The sequence below is a fragment of the Crinia signifera genome, chromosome 6 (genome assembly GCF_055691185.1).
Source record: "Crinia signifera chromosome 6, ASM5569118v1, whole genome shotgun sequence".
NCBI classification, from domain to species: Eukaryota; Metazoa; Chordata; class Amphibia; order Anura; family Myobatrachidae; genus Crinia; species Crinia signifera.
Window position 1 is genome coordinate 191,051,091 of NC_139222.1, and position 16,367 is coordinate 191,067,457.

Here is a 16,367-nt window from a genome sequence, read left to right on the forward strand (position 1 = left end):
CGCGCAGGCGCATTGATGTGATCCCGGGGCAATGCGAGCTGCTCGGCTGCGTGGCTCTTCTATGGTCACGTGACACTTGGATGACGTCGGGATAGAATGTCACTGGGAGTTACCAGTGTGTGTATCGACGACTTGCGTGATGTAGTCTTAGCAAATAAGCTTTAAAGTAGAGAAAGCCACCAGTGTATGTATATACGTACATACTAGCGTTGCTCGTGTTTGGTTGTGCAGTTAGCATTATTTGAACTTTATCCTGTTTTATCCGCTAAAGGTGCGTACACAAGTACAGATTTTCTGTCTGATCTATCTGGTGGGAACAAAAACCTGGAAATGTATGGGAGCATATGACAATCAAAAAGTTGTTCCCAAATGCAGGAAAACAGAAAAAAAGCTATGCTTTGATAAATTTGTTATATCAGAACGATTAAACAATTTGCCTGACTGATCACTGTCTGTTTTCAAGCGTTTTGGAACAATTTTTTGATTGTCAGTTGCTCCCATACATTTCCAGGTTTTTGTTCCCACCAGATAGATCAGACAGAAAATCTGTACGTGTGTACGCACCTTTACCGTGCTCATGGTGTTGCTGACATACACCTCTACATACCTTCCAACTTTCTTGATAGCAGAATAGGGATAGCGTCCGAAAAGGGGGCGTGGCATATGCAAATGAGGACGTGGCTTATGCAAATTAAGTCATATCCCCGTTTCGGTCGCGAATAGACACTGTGCGCATGCCCAACTGCCCCCCTCCCCCCGCAGCGGGACACTAATGGCCACGGGAGGTATGTGGGAATGTCCCCAAAAATTGGGTCGTTCCCGCGTTTAGCGGAACAGTTGGGAGGTATGCCTCTATGTGGTGGGCTCCCAGGTATGACCCAGGGTTGCCGACTTTTAGATTCTCCTCTCCGGGCATTTCAGCAGCCGATGGGGGGTGGGGCTTGACTGTGATGTCATTAAGCCCCACCCCCAGGATGTAAAATAGCCTAATTCACGGATCTCTGCGGAGGGGGGGGGGGGGGGGCTAAAATTACACGATTGTGCCATTTTAGCTCCGCCCCCTCAGACCCGTGGATTGCGGCATTTAAATTCCGCGATCGGGGGGGGGGCACAGTGGGGGTCCCCCTGAATCTGGGAGGGTTGCCCACCTTTCTGGTGGGACGGGGAGGGGACCTGATATTCGGGAGACTCCCGGCCATTCCGGGAGGGTAGGCAACCCTGGTATGACCACGTCTTTTTTTTCCCTTAAACCCTGTGTCGTATACCCTTTTATGTTATACAACTGTCCCATATCTTGCATCCCTGATGCACTTTGTGTAGTGCCTGGATTCTTTTTTTGGGCCCTGGTAGGATCAGGATTGGGGGTCTAAGCAGAGCCGATTTTCCCATTAGGCACGTGAGGCACGTGCCTAGGGGCGGCACATGTTTGGGGGCATCACTTGGATGCCTGTGATAGTGCTGTCAGCCCAAAATGTACCAATAAATGCAAAATATCCACTGTACTATACTATATTCCATCTTAAATAGTGTAGTAGTAGAGTGTAGAGTGTAAATGGATAGGAAATGCAGATACTGTCCCTGTAAACCTACTTAGTAAATATGTATACATAATAAAAGAACATGGGCCAGATTCTCTAAGTTTCAAAAGGGATAAAATGGAGAGTGATAAACATCCAGCCCATCAGCTCCTACCTGCCATGTAACAGACTGTGTTTGAAAAGTGTCAGGCAGGAGCTGATTGGCTGGCTGTTTATCACTCTCTATTTTATGACTTTTGAAGCTTAGAGAATCTGGCCCCATGTCACAGTTAGTGGCTTTTTTAAAAATAAATCCTTTATATTGGCTATTATTAAATGAGGGCTTATAAGTAATCAATAAAAATAATACAATTAGGCGGGGGGTGCGAACATTGTTGTGCCTAGGGGCGCCCTCGTCCCTAAATCTGCCCCTGGGTCTAAGTGGTCATGAACCTTATCTGAACCCAACCAATATCCTCTACCAGTGGCTTAAGTTCGTCCCTGTTGCTTGGATTCATGATAAATATTGGTTACACACACACACCACTTTGTATAAGTAAAAGAAAAATCCTGAAAAACTATATTCTAGAAATCTTACATTGCAGCACATTTATTTACATTATCATTTAATTTACACCAACATATTGGTTAGCAGTCAAACCCAGGACTAGAACCTGCGACCTGTCTCACTGGAGGCAGACACCTTACTGATGAAGCGTTTTGATGCTGCACAGTAAGTATGCAGGTTCTAACTGTATAAATGTTTATTTCAAAACCATTGCTATTAGGCAGAGCTATGTGGTGTGGTAACTCCATGTAGTTAGAATTTGCATGCTTACTATGCAGGAATAAATTGCTCCATCAGTAAGGTAACTTCTTCTTGAGGAAGTTCTATTTGCAGGGCCGTAGTGAAAGCAAAACTCGTTCCTCTCAAAATAGAACTTTATCATCGTCCATCCTGGTGACACAGCTAAACCTTGGGATGTAGTGGGGTCCGCAGGAGCCAGGCACCAATGCTACTTTTTTAAGAGGCAGGCTCCACCCTGCTGCATCCCAGTACAGCTGTGCCAGAGTACATCTCTCTTAGGGCAGGATGTACTAAAGGGAAAATGCGGTAAAATGGGAGTTTTACCGCATTTTCCTATGTACTATTACCCGTCCGCCCCGTTTTTGCCAGGCAGGGTATCGCCACCCTCTGAGTGGCGATACCCTATAGAAGCCTATGGGCTTCTTTTCGCCGCCCGCCGCGTCGCCGCAACCCCACTGCCTTGCCGACCCCCCCTTTCCCCCTCCCTTGGGCTTACCTTCTTGCAGGTCCTCCAGGACCCTGGAAGGTAAGCCCTTCCTCCCCCTATCAATGCAGCCGGACATTCTTCCGGCTGCAGGGGGGAGGAGGAGGTGCCGGGGGCAGCCTGCTTAGCTGTCCCCGGCGTGTAGGCATCAGGAGCCGGCAGGGAGGAGACGGAGACCCCCCGCAGACCACAGTACAGGTATCGTGGGGGGTCTCCATTACCGCACCGCGATGCCAGCCGCATATGTTAGTACATATGCGGCAGCATCGCGGCGGACACCCGGCAAAGGGCGGCAATGTATATTAATACATCCTGCCCTTACTCACCTACAATCTATACCTGCATTTATTCTCATTCACTTCCCTATATCTCAGCTGTATTGTGTACTAAGAATTGTGCTTTAATTGTATTATGTCTAGTTCTGTGTACCCTGTACTGTTCTAATGTGTTCTACATGTACGGCGCTGCGTACCACTGTGGTGCCTTATAAATAAAAATATAATAATAATCCTCAGTTCATTTTAGGTGACCACAGGAGTGGGTGCATATGCTATGGGCTGCGTGCTGCAGTCGTTTTAGAGTTAGCTAGGCTTTGTTTTTTTATTAATATTTTCTTAGTGCAGGTTACAGTGTGAAGCTTCCTGGGGAAGCTTCTTTACACTGAGAAAGCGCAGCAGAGGCTAACAGAAGCAATTTCTTGTTAAGATTTATCTGTGCTGAGAGATAGAGCTGCTTTCTCTCAGCATAGCACTTTGAACTCACCAAACTTCGGGGTGAGGTCTCCTGAGCCCTGGGGAGAGACCTGATCTGGCTCCCTGCTTAGAGAGGGATCATGGGTGATGGACCCCCTGCTATGGCACCGCTATTTTAAAGGGCTTACAGACAAACTCCATGTTGGGGATGACGCCTGTTACAGGAGCCCTGCGCAACAGGGCACTTCCAAGTGATCCCTTATCAAGGGGAGACACTGGTAGGCAGAAGAAACAGCAGATGGGAGCGGCTAAAGCGGGAGGGTGCCAAAAGGCTTTCACTCCCTGCTGATGCAGGGACTTGGTCTCTTCCACACTGTAGTCTGGCACCCTTTTCCCCAAACTGTGTGGAGCTGAAAGGGAGATTTCTCACTGCAGGCTACTGTGAAAGTTTCTTCTGAGCAGCGCTTCTCCGGTGACCAATGAGGGTCCACTACAATAGCAGTTGACAGATAAGTACACTGGTTATATTATTCTGTGCAGTGCCTGACATTGTGCAGTGCCTGGCGGTTGGGAACGTCTGATGGCTATCCGGGGACTTAGCGGCGAGAGCGGGAGTTGTCTCTTTAGGGACGCGCTCCTCAGGCCGCATGGAGAAGCCGGCGCCATCTTGCTTGCCTGTCCCCTGGGCTGTGGAACCTATGTTGACCTGCTCCTGCACATACTGAGCTCAGTAAGAACCCCTGTTCTATCTGCAACACGCAAGGCAGTGGGCTCTGGTGGCATGCACAAGCTCTATTGCCTTCCTCTGTGGCACTTGAGGTTTGTGGGTGCTGTCCTTTACAAACCCACGGAAAGCCCTGGCAGTGTGCTAGCCACCGCCATTCTACCCAGTACTGAGTGCCACTTCACCATTTACGATGTCCGGCTATGTGCAACAAATCCTTCAGGCCATAAATGCCTCCAGTCAGAGGCTCCTTGCTCAATTTGAAGTTCTGGCGGCTGTGCCTTTAAATCCTGATGCTGTGGACTCCATGTCTTCATCACCGGCTCAACTTTTGGATGCTCCTACTAAGGAAGAGGCATCCTCTATACCTGTTGACACCTTTTTAACCCTTTCAAAATCCGTGACGTATCTGTACCACTGGACTTGAAGCAACAACGCTTATTATTTGGTTGTTCCTTTTGCCTATATATCTGTGCTTGTTCTTGGATAAACAGGGCACATTTGGGACTATCATCTCTGTATTCTCAGGTTTTACATGTTGTGTTTTTGGGTATGCAGGGGTGGCTTTGTTCTTTTTCTGTTTTTACAGGGGGAGAAAGCTTGGCCAGATTGATCCTCTAGGCCAGGGCTGGGCAATTGCGGCCCTCCAGATGTTGAGGAACTACACATCCCAGCATGCCTTGCATCAGTTTCAGCATTGCCACATAGCAAAACTAATGCAAAGCATCCTGGGATGTGTAGTTCCTCAACATCTGGAGGGCCGCAATTGCCCAGCCCTGCTCTAGGCTCATAATGTATACTTATCTTTATAGTAATTTTTCTATATATGTATACATTAGGCTATCTGTAAGTATTTGAATACTTTTCACTCTGTTTTCTCAAGGTGTAAACATTTTTCTATTTCACTGCTAGTATATTTTGATTTGCTCTTGTATATGGCCACTAATTTATTGTTCCAGTCGGTCCATTTGTACTGTTATCCTTATTGGGTGGCTGTTATCCTTATTGGGTGGGTGTGATGGAGGAGGGAGGGAATTGGGTAGGGAGGGGAGGGGGGAAGTTTGGTAAGATTAGTATAGTTTAGGGAAGGTATAGGGGTATTTAATGGGATCCAGGTACACCTCAGTTGGGGGTGGGTTGTACAGGGTGGGGGGTTATTTGGGAGGTTTGCTTTGGGTTTTTTGGGTGTTTTCCTTTACTAGAGTTAGCAGGATTAGGATAGAGTTTCTGACAGATGATTATTTTCTTATATGTTTCTCCTTTATGGGGTCGCAGGATTATTCAAAATCATTATCCTGTAATTGTGCTCTTGATGTTATGTATGCTCGGATGGTGCCTTCGGGCAAATACATTTCAATTATAATGGTAAAGGGAGTCATTATTGTCTAACTTTTCTCTATACATATATTATCCTATGTACACTCAAAATAGTGCTTATTCCTATATGCAACTTTCTCTTTTTATCTCGGGAATTTGTAGGTTCTTACATGTTTGAAAAGTGCTATAAAAAAATACTTAATTGAAAAAAAAAATTGTTAGAGGGATGATCTCAGTAGGCCCACAAGGCTTTTCCCATCTACACAGCCCTCTCTGAGTTCCCCCACTCCCTCACAAGAAGATCCTGCCTTACCGCAGGCTATGCAACACACTGCACAGAGCAGTTTGTGAAGGTACCTGAGGTTACCACTCCGACACCCCTTATCTACCCCACCTCCCTTAATCTTGACTCTTAGGAGGAAGAAGGAGAATGTCCTGCGGACATGTTTTGGGGACAGAGAAAGGCTGTGAAACAAGCATTGAGTCTTGCTGATATTGGTAAAGTGCAGCAAACAGGTGTTTTTTAGAAGCAGTGCCGAGATGCGGTGACTTTTCCCTCTGATGAGGGCATGAAGGAGCTTTTGGGGAAGCATGGAAGACACCTGATAAAATGCTGATTATGCCTAAGCTGTTTGCTAAGTTGTATCCCATGCCGGAGGAGCATGTGAAACTGTGGGAAAAGGTCCTGTTGGTAGATGCACCTGTGGCAAGGTTGTCTAAAACCACGGCGTTGCCTGTTCAAGGGGGTGCTGCTTTCAAAGACCCCATTGATAAGAAGATGGAAGGTTGTCTTAAAGCCACGTTTGAAGGGGTAGGGTTTACTCTACGCCTGGTTAATGCTTTAGCCTGGGTATGCAAGGCCATGATAGTATTGGCCGATGCTTTGTTTGCTCAGCTTCAGCCTGATACTGAGGTGTTTTCCTTAGCGGAGAAATTGAAGTGTGAGGCTGAGTATGTCTGAAGCCGGTGAAGAAGGTGTTAAGATTGCTTCTAAGGTGTCGCCCATTTCTGTGAACGCTAGGAGAGCTCTATGGCTAAAAGCCTGGGAAGCAGATAGTGAGTCCAAAAAGTCACTGGAAGCACTAGCATTCAAAGGACAGCTGTTGTTTGGTTTGGAACTTGAGTCTCTGATCAAGCAGGCCACGGGGAGAAAGAGTACTTTCCTGCCTACTGCAGCAGCCAAACAGGGAACCTTTAAGTTTGGGGCCTTCCGTCCATCCTTTTGTTCCTCCTTTCCATGGGGAGTGTCCAACAGAGGGCAGCCCAGTAGGGGAAGATTTCCATCTGGCAACGGATGGGCGTCCAGGTCCCATATGGGGCCTTTGCAAAGAAGCAGTCTTCTAAGGGAGAGGATAAGTCCTCAACATGACAGGATGGAGGCTCCCTGTTCTGGGACCAGAGTGGGGGGTCGACTCCTGCAGTTTCGGGACACCTGGTCCCGTTCCACTCAGGATCCTTGGGTACAGTCTGTAATCTCCCAGGGTTACAGGAACAATCTCAAGGGGGAACCACCAATTAGTTTTCTCCCAACCCCTTTACCTCGGGAGGCACGCATGAGAAAGGCCCTTGTGGGGGCGGCAGCTTCCCTTCTCCAGAAAGGAGTTGTGGTCCGTGTTCTGCCGGGGGAATGGAAGAAGGGATTCTATTCCATTCTGTTCCTGGTGCCAAAGCCGGACGGGTCTTTCAGGCCCATTCTCAAGTTGAAATCCCTCAACAATCATCTGTGGGTAGATCACTTCAGGATGGAGTCCCTAAGGTTGCCGCTCCTAATCAGGAACCAGGGGAATTTTTGGCATCCATAGATATTCAGGACACATTCCTATTTGCAAAGAACATCAATCTATGCTGAGATTCGCCATAGGCTCTCAACATCTGCAGTTTCAGGCTCTTTCCTTTGGTCTGGCTACTGCGCTGAGGGTCTTCACAAAAGTGATGGCTGTCATGGCAGCGGCCCTCGGGTTGAAGGGAATCATAATCATCCCATACCTAGACAACCTGTTGTCCAAAGCAGGGTCAGCTGAGATGCTGCGGGACCACCTGGTAGTTGCAACGCATTTCCTGCAAGAACATGGGTGAATATTGAAAATCCAGAAGTCCCAGTTGGGCCCAACCCAAAGACTGCAATTTTAGGGAGTGGTTCTGGATACTCTCCTGCATTGGGTGTATCTTCCAGAGTCCAAGGCCAGAGACATACGTCTGCTGGTGTTATCACTCCTTCAGTCCCCGAACCCATTGGTCTGGAGGTGCTTGAAGCTGTTGGGCAACATGGTGACCACATTCAAAACACTGCAGTACACAGTTGGTCAGGGGATCCAGCGTCCATGAAGCAGGAACATCTTGTTCTGACTCAGGAGACAAGAGACTCGTTAGTCTGGTGGATGGAACTGGAAATGCTCCAGCTTGGTCGTTCCTTGCAAACGTGGGACTGGTTGGTATTCACGACCGATGCCAGTCTCAGGGGATAAGGAGCAGTAGCTCTACATCTCAGGCTGCAGGGGCTGTGGTACAACACAGAATCCACCTTACCGATAAATATATTGGAACTTTATGAGTTGTGGAGGACTCTTCAGCAAGCGGAGGAGTTACTGATGGGGTTTCCCATTAGGATACAGTGTGACAATGCCACGGCTGTGGCATATTTCAACCATCATGGGGGCACATGCACCAAGATGGCGATGCGAGAGGTGTCTCGGATCTTTCAGTGGGCGGAATCACATGTTCCGGCCTTATCGACTGTCTTCATTCCGGGGATCCGGAATGTGGAGGCGGACTTCCTCAGCAGGTCAGACTTGTTGGAAGGGGAATAGGCATTGAACCCGGAGTTGTTTCAGGACATTGTGGCTCTCTGTGGGCTCCCAGAGGTGGACTTGATGGCATCCAGACATAATGGTCAGGTGGCCAGATTTTGGGGGTTATTCAGGTTGTTTCGCAAGGCTGAAGAATATACGAACTCCGCACAGTTGAGAATGTTCTCCCGGCTGTACCCCGGACCACTTTAATCCTGTCCTGATTGCTTTGGAACCACCCAAACTTCGGGCCCATCTGAATGTCAGGGCCTATTATTGATTCAAGGTTTGAACCGGTCAGAAGAGGCACAGGCATTCTTTCCTGGATGTGTTAAGTATTATGGGATTAATATACTAAAACTGTGGATACACGGTGCAATTTGCACTAGCGATTTTGACTAATCGCAACACAGAGTGCAAATGGCACCGTGCTATTCAGCACCCAATCCACATTAGATCCCAATGAGATCCAGATACGTGGTGCAGCACAGTCTATTTCTACTAGCAGCATGGCCCCCACCGCACCATCTCTCTCTTAGTGCAAGCCAATGTCAGCACCCCTACGAGTCCCGGCAGCTGCCGATATCGAATTGATGGTCGGTGGCCACAGGATCGGCCCGTGTGGCTACAGCATAAGCCTTGGAGAGTGATAAAATATCAGTCAATCAGCTTCTGACTGCCATGTTACAGACTGTTTTTGGTTGCTTGGTAGTTTGTCTTTCTTCACTTTATCACTCTTCAATGGTAATAAACGGATCCCTATATCTTTTCCAAACTGGGCTCAGTAAACCTTTAGTGCACAGTTTACAAAGTGCAAGATTGGAGTAGGCATTTTGGGTAATAATAACCTCTGTGGGTTGTATATTTCCCCCTAACAAAATACCTTGTGAGGCAGCCATCTTGCACACACTGCTTAAGGTCCATACACACTGGGCGACTATGCCCAGTGTGCATGGACAGCGATAATAGCGTTCAATGCTGCAGGGAAAACCGCTCAGTGCATACACACTGAGCGGCTTTCCCCCTGCCCGGCACCGATGGAGGGGAGGGGGAGGACGGCGTTGCATAGCTGAGCACTATGCAAAACCGTCCTGAAAGCTGCTCATCTGCTGGTAGAATGATGTTGCGGGAGCGCGCAGCAGCGCTCATCGCCCGGGCATACACAATGGGCGGCTTTGAGATGAAAGCCACTCAAACATGCTGTTTTGAGCCACTTTTAGCTCAAAGTCGCCCAGTGTGTATGGGCCTTTAGGATTCCCCTCGGTGGAATAGGTTCCACCCCTAGAAGAAAGGACACAAAGGGCCTAATTCAAATGAATGCCTAGCAACCCCTTATGCCCTAATCCCCTCAGTAGCATGCGGAGGGTTGTGTTCTTCTACACAACCCCTCGCATGCTGCTGCAAGCAGGAGATGTCATTCGATGGTCGCTCACCATCAAATGATTTCTCCTGCCTTTGGAAATAAAGATCAGTCTAAACTGACTTCCATTACAGCCGCTATCCATTGAAAAGGTGGTGAGCACTGATGTCATGTAACGTCAGTCGCTCACCCCGAGCAGGCAATGCCAGATTCCCAGGGGAGCACCCAGTGTTTTAATGGGGACACCCATAAAACAATAGGTGTTCCCCTAATGCTGCAACCTGCCCACCCTTCTTCCTCCCCTACCCGTGCGAACGACTCCCCATTGGAATGGGGCTGACTTCTGCCCCTTCCAATCAAACTTGAACTAGGGCTAAAATGGGTGATTGCAGTAGGGTCCCAACAAAACTGTCATGTCCATGTATTTCTCATACAATCTACAAGTGTACAAGATGAGGAAGTCTATGTTTTTCTAGGCCAGTCCAGCATTTTATTGGGCACTCCCACCGCTTTGCGGGCATGCCCATGAAACGCTGGGGATTTATGCTGATACCCCCCCTGTGAGCACCTTGCAAACTCAGAAATTTGCCCAAGGAGCTCGCAGATGGGCCCTGCACATGTGCTTTGTGGAAAATGTGCTTGCACAGGTGCCAAACAATCGGACAGCTGATGAATACCGACCGGTGTGAACACGTCTGAATCTAATTAAATCTGATGCTATAGTACAAATTTTCCTTAATTTTTCTATATAAAGATCTTGTTGACTACAAGTATATTGTGATACAGATTGCTTTTGTATGTGGAATGCACTAGGTGGGCTGTAAAGGAGGCATGGCAGCACAATTGCACAGTACAGAGAAAGTGTTGAGGGCAGCCAGGGGGGAGGGCATTTCCAAGGTACCAGCAGGACTGCTGTCACTTAGGGCGAGATGTACTAAGCTTTGAAAAGTGATAAAATGGAGAGTAATAAACCCCCAACCAATCAGCTCCTTCCTGCCATTATTCAAACACAGCCTGTGACATGACAGGTAGGAGCTGATTGGCTGGTGGTTTATCACTTTCCATTTTATCACTTTTCCAGCTTAGTACATCTTGCCCACAGAGAGGAGGGGCTGCTGTAGATTCCCTTGCAAGCTATACAGTAACATAAGTTCTGCTGTGTTCTATGGGTCATGTGTGTGTGCGTGCACGTGTGGGGGCAGTGTGTGTGTGTGTGTGTGTGTGTGTGTGGGGAGTTGATGTGGATTTTATAGGGGGGGGGGGGGGGGGGCAGACAATAAGGTACTTGTTTCCTATCTGGGCGCCCGCTAAGTTAATTGCGCACCATGCTATTCTCCGTATCAAAATCGGATCGCATTGCATCGGATACCACAAATGCACATACACGATATTGAGCGATGCGATCCGATCCGATTTCGTTCCCGCTTTTATGGTTGGCCCATAGGATGGGCCATCTGTAACACTACTGTATTTATTAACCCTTCAAAGCCCTCCCCTTGTCACATCTGCACAGAAACACAGTATTGACGTCAACCCGAAGCGTGGCGAGCGCAGCGAGCCCCGCGAGGGGCGGCGGTACGCGTCCTCCGACTTTTTCATACCCCCACTATCCACGTCGGCGTGGAGTTGAGAATAGAATAGTGTGGCGAGCGCAGCGAGCCACCGAGCCCGAAGCGTGGCGAGCGCAGCGAGCCCCGCGAGGGGACGCGGATACTTCACAGGTATCCGTGTCCCCTCGCGGGCTTCACAGGTATCCGCGTGCGCTCGCCACGCTTCGGGCTCGGTGGCTCGCTGCGCTCGCCACACTATTCTATTCTCAACTCCACGCCGACGTGGATAGTGGGGGTATGAAAAAGTCGGAGGACGCGTACCGCCCCCGCTCGCCACGCTTCGGGTTGACGTCAATACTGGGGTGGCGTTAACAATGGAGGCGCATTTTAAACCATCAGGGGGGTTTCCTCTACAAATCGTGGGTTTGCGGGGTTATTACATTGAAATCAATGTAAAATCGGGTCTCAGGGACCATTTAACATTGATTCCAATGTAAAAATCAGGTTGATCGCGTCACCGCATGCGATGCGATCCGATTTAAAATGAAATTGGATTGGATCGGATAGCATCGTATGCCATCGTACATCATCGAGTACCGAATCCGATGCGATGCGATCCGATTTCATTACGGTGCCGTACGTAGAAAACCTGGGCGCCCAGATAGGAAACAAGTACCGACAATAATGTTGTGCCTAGGTAAGGTCTTACCCAATAAAACTCTACACTAACATAATGATCATTAGATAGGTCCCTAAATGTTCTTATAGCATTAAAATGTACAGCTGTCTGCCCCAAAATTGTCCTTTTGGCTAATGTACTCTTTAATTATCTACAGATTACACTGGTCAACACACTGTAAATAGTCTCTTATTTTTGAGTCTCTATAGGGTAATTTGAGGGTGCTGATTTTGAATCTGACATTAGTTTTTCCAGATTGGCTCTATTTTTTGAGATAATTGGGTACCCAATGAAGTACAGTAATACGTGTATTACATTCTGTACAAGCAGAACAGTGTTGCTTAGCATTCAGAAGTTACTACAAATATCTTCAAATGAAACTCAATATACTCATAATGAATATTTATTTAATAAAACAACATATAAACATGGTAAACATTTGACATTTATTGCTTTAAAAAATGCTGCTTGTATGATTTTCTTTTATGAGTGATCTTCACAGTCACGCATAAGACCCCAACAGTAGTCAGCCATCATATTCCTGTCCCTGTTCATATTCCTGTCTACCCTGGTACCTTTCCTCCATCACTTTTATGTCTTGGTGAAATCTCTCACCGTGCTCCTCTCTATAGTCACCTAAATTAACTGCGAATCTGTCCAAGTGACTGCAAAGAAAGTGTACTTTTATGCTCATAGTTGCACCTATTTTCTGCAAATTCTTTAGCAAGTTTTCAACCAACTCTTGATAATTCTCTGCTTTGTTGTTTCCCAAAAAAATCTTAATGACAGAAACATAACTGGTCCAGGTAGAAGATTCAACAGGGTTCATAGATTTTATGAAATTACAGTCATTTACAAGCCTTCGAATTTGCGGACCATTAAAGACACCAGCTTTTATTTTTTCTATGCTTAATCCTGGAAATGACCTGCAAATATACTGGAAGCAATCTCCATCTCTATTCAAGGCCTTCACGAATTGCTTCATTAATCCCAACTTTATACGGAGAGGTGGAAGTATGATCTTTTCTCGATCAATCAATAATCCGTTAATGATGTTAGCAGCCCCAACAGCCATAGTTTCCCTTGAAAAAACAAGTAACTAAAAGTTCCAGATTATGTAAGAACACAATGAAGTTCAAAACACATCTGCTAAAACAAGAAGGTCTAAATCGTTTATGGGGAATGTTCAAAACAATTTTTTTTTGTTGCCCAGTGTTATAAATGTAAAACTAGGTAAATGATAAAATATTTTCACCATTAGATGGCACTATTAGACTTTTAAAAAGTCAGTTCTGAATCACAGTTGTTGTCCATTTTGTAGTTTGTTCAATGAGATTGTGGCCCTTACAAAGAAAAATAAAGGATTGCTTAAGAGAAAATGAATGAATCATCACACCTTTGATAACAAGAAGCGCACTATGCTGTATTAAGGCAGTTACCTTATTCAATCCCACTATTTTTGCTAGATAGAAAGAAAGATCGAATTAGGTAACCAGATGTGACAGTGCACACCGGTACTTGTGCATTAGCAGGGTGCCCGGCTACGCTACGCTGACAACGTAACTTAGGCTACAGTGTCAGCGTAGCCTAGCCGGGTGCCCTGCTAATATGTGTGTAGTGCTTTATACTTACTTAACGTCCAGCACGATCCCCGCAGCGATGTCCCCGGCGCCAGAGTTCTTCTCCTCCGGCACTCACCTCCTCCATGACACCCCAGCGGCAGCGTTCCCCTCCTCCGGCAGTCACTCCCCTGCACCAGCAATGTACGTAATTCAGCGTATTGCTGCATGGTTTCCCTGCTCCCCCAGCAGCACTACGCTAATTGCATACATTGCTGGCGCCGGGGAGTGACTGCCGGAGGAGGGGAATGCTGCCGCCGGGTGTCATGGAGGAGGCGAGTGCCAGAGGAGGGAAACGCTGGTGCTGGGGACATCGCTGCGGGGATCGTGATGGACGTTTGCCGGCCCGGAGGAGGGTAAGTATAAAGCACTACACACACACACACACTATCAACACACATTTCACCCACTAACACAATCATTTCCCCACTATCCACGTCATACCCCCAGTATCCACGGGGGCGTGGAGTTAATTTTACAAAGTGTGGTGAGCCCATAGCCCATATCCACCGAACCCATAGCGTGGCAAGGGCAGCGAGCCCCGCAACATGGCTGGTGGGGATATGAACCATTGTGTATTAGCACAGCTCCTGAACAAGTTATGTAAGTTACGTAGTTTACGTAAATTACATAGTATACGTAACAGCATAGTGGTGTATTGGTATTCTCAATACACTACTATGCAAACAACGTAACGGGCGCCCTGCTAATACACAAGTACCTGCATACCTCCCAACTTTATCATATGTAGAATAGGGACACCGCACGAGCGCCTGGAAAGGGAGCGTGGCTTATGTAAATGAGGGTGTGGCATATGCAAATGAGGTCCGCACCCTCGTTTTCGGACACTGCTCCTCTGAACAGACGCTGTGCACAGCGTCTATTCTGTCACATTGGGGGGGACTCCCAACTGCCCCCCCCCGCAGCAGGACACTGCCGTCTATGGGAGGGACGCGGAAACGCCCCCCAAGAAACGGGATGTTCCCACATTTAGCGGGACAGTTGGGAGGTATGCAGTGGAGTAACTAGACATTTTGAGCCCTCCAACCGAAAAGGTTTGAGGTGTGTCCCCCCCCCATATAGTCATTATAATTTGTTTTACCTACATGCTTTTCGCCAGGCGTTTATTGCTCATTGCCAGGGGTTACATGCTTGTTGCAGTGGGTTACATGCTAATGCTCATTTGTAGGGGTTTCTTGTTTGGTACCAGGGGTTTCATGTTTGTTGCCATAAGTTAAATGCTAGCTGCCAGGGGTTACATGCCTGTTGCCAGGGGTTACATGCTCATTGCCAGTGGTTACATGCTCATTGCCTGCGGTTTCTTGCTCATTGTCAGGTTTCTTTGTTCTTGACAGGAGTTACATGCTAATTGTTCTATATAAAAATTTTGTTGACAACAAGTTCATTGTGATACAGACTGCTTTTGTATGTGGAATGCACTTTGTGGGCTGTAAAGGAGGCATGGCAGCACAATTGCACAGTACAGAGTGGGTGTTGAGGGCAGCCAGGGGGAGGGCATTTCTAAGGGACCAGCAGGGCTGCTGTCACACAGGGCCTTATTTTGGTTCATTCTTTCTGACAAAATCCTTCTTAGATGGGCAAAACCATGTGCACTGCAGGTGGGGCAGGTGTTACTTGTGCAGAGAGAATTAGATTTGGGTGGGGTTTTACTTCAAAGTGAGATCTATATTGCAGTGTAAAAATAAAGAAGTCAGTATTTTCCCTGCACAGAAACAAAATTACTCACCCAAATCTAATTCTCTCTGCACATGTTACATCTGCCCCCCTGCAGTGCACATAGGCCCTTATTCTGATCGGTGCGGATATTCCCGCATTCTTACGGAGCGGTCCGCACGCCACGGTGTTCTGCCGCGTGCGGCCATCGTCCGTAGAAACGCCCACGGGTCCTCCGCATTCGGACGGACTCACTCTTTAAGAACAGGGCGTGTTTACGGACGACATACAAACCATGCGTGTGCGGGGGAAACAGTCAAATTCTGCACGGTATAACAGAGTATTACAGAGTATGCTCGGGAATACCGCATCCGAACGGGAGCCAAGCGGTGCTACCGCACGTAAGCGGTGTATTTACGCCAAACAACCCACTATTATGTCAATTCTGCAATACATCACATGACCCACTTATTCAATTACCTATCCTCATAAAAAATGATTATTTGAAATTGGAATCAATTAGATTCCAATATATCCTTACAAGCATGCCTAACACATGCATTGCACACATTAACCCTTACAGCAATTGAAGTGCAATGGTTTGTATTAGACCCTGTGTAAAATATTATAAACAATCTACACATATACTGTTTAATGTGCAAAGAAAACCAACAACTTTGAACTTGCATAAATTATTTATTATCAGGAACAATTAACAATTAAATATAAAAAAACACAAGAAAAAATTATATAAGTAAATCGCGCAGGTCCTGCAGATCGGCTAATAATAGCCGTAAATGATGTTCCGCACGCAGGAGGGCCCCACGAACCCCCTCATCTGCCGGTGTTGTGTCATCTGTGGGCATGTCAAAGGGGCAAAAATTAGTCATGATATTCATGCATACATTTCACATACTGCTACATAAATTGCAGAAATGCTAGGTGACATGTGTATATATATATATATATATATATATATATGTAGAGAGATAGAGACACACATAGATAAATAGATATGACACACACATATATACATACATGCAAACTTATTTACTACATACTGTGTTTTTGTCCCTCTACCCTTTACTCTGCAGACGACATAACAGTCATAGTGTTTCTTCTCATTTACAACCCACCCATGACTAACCAATGACAAG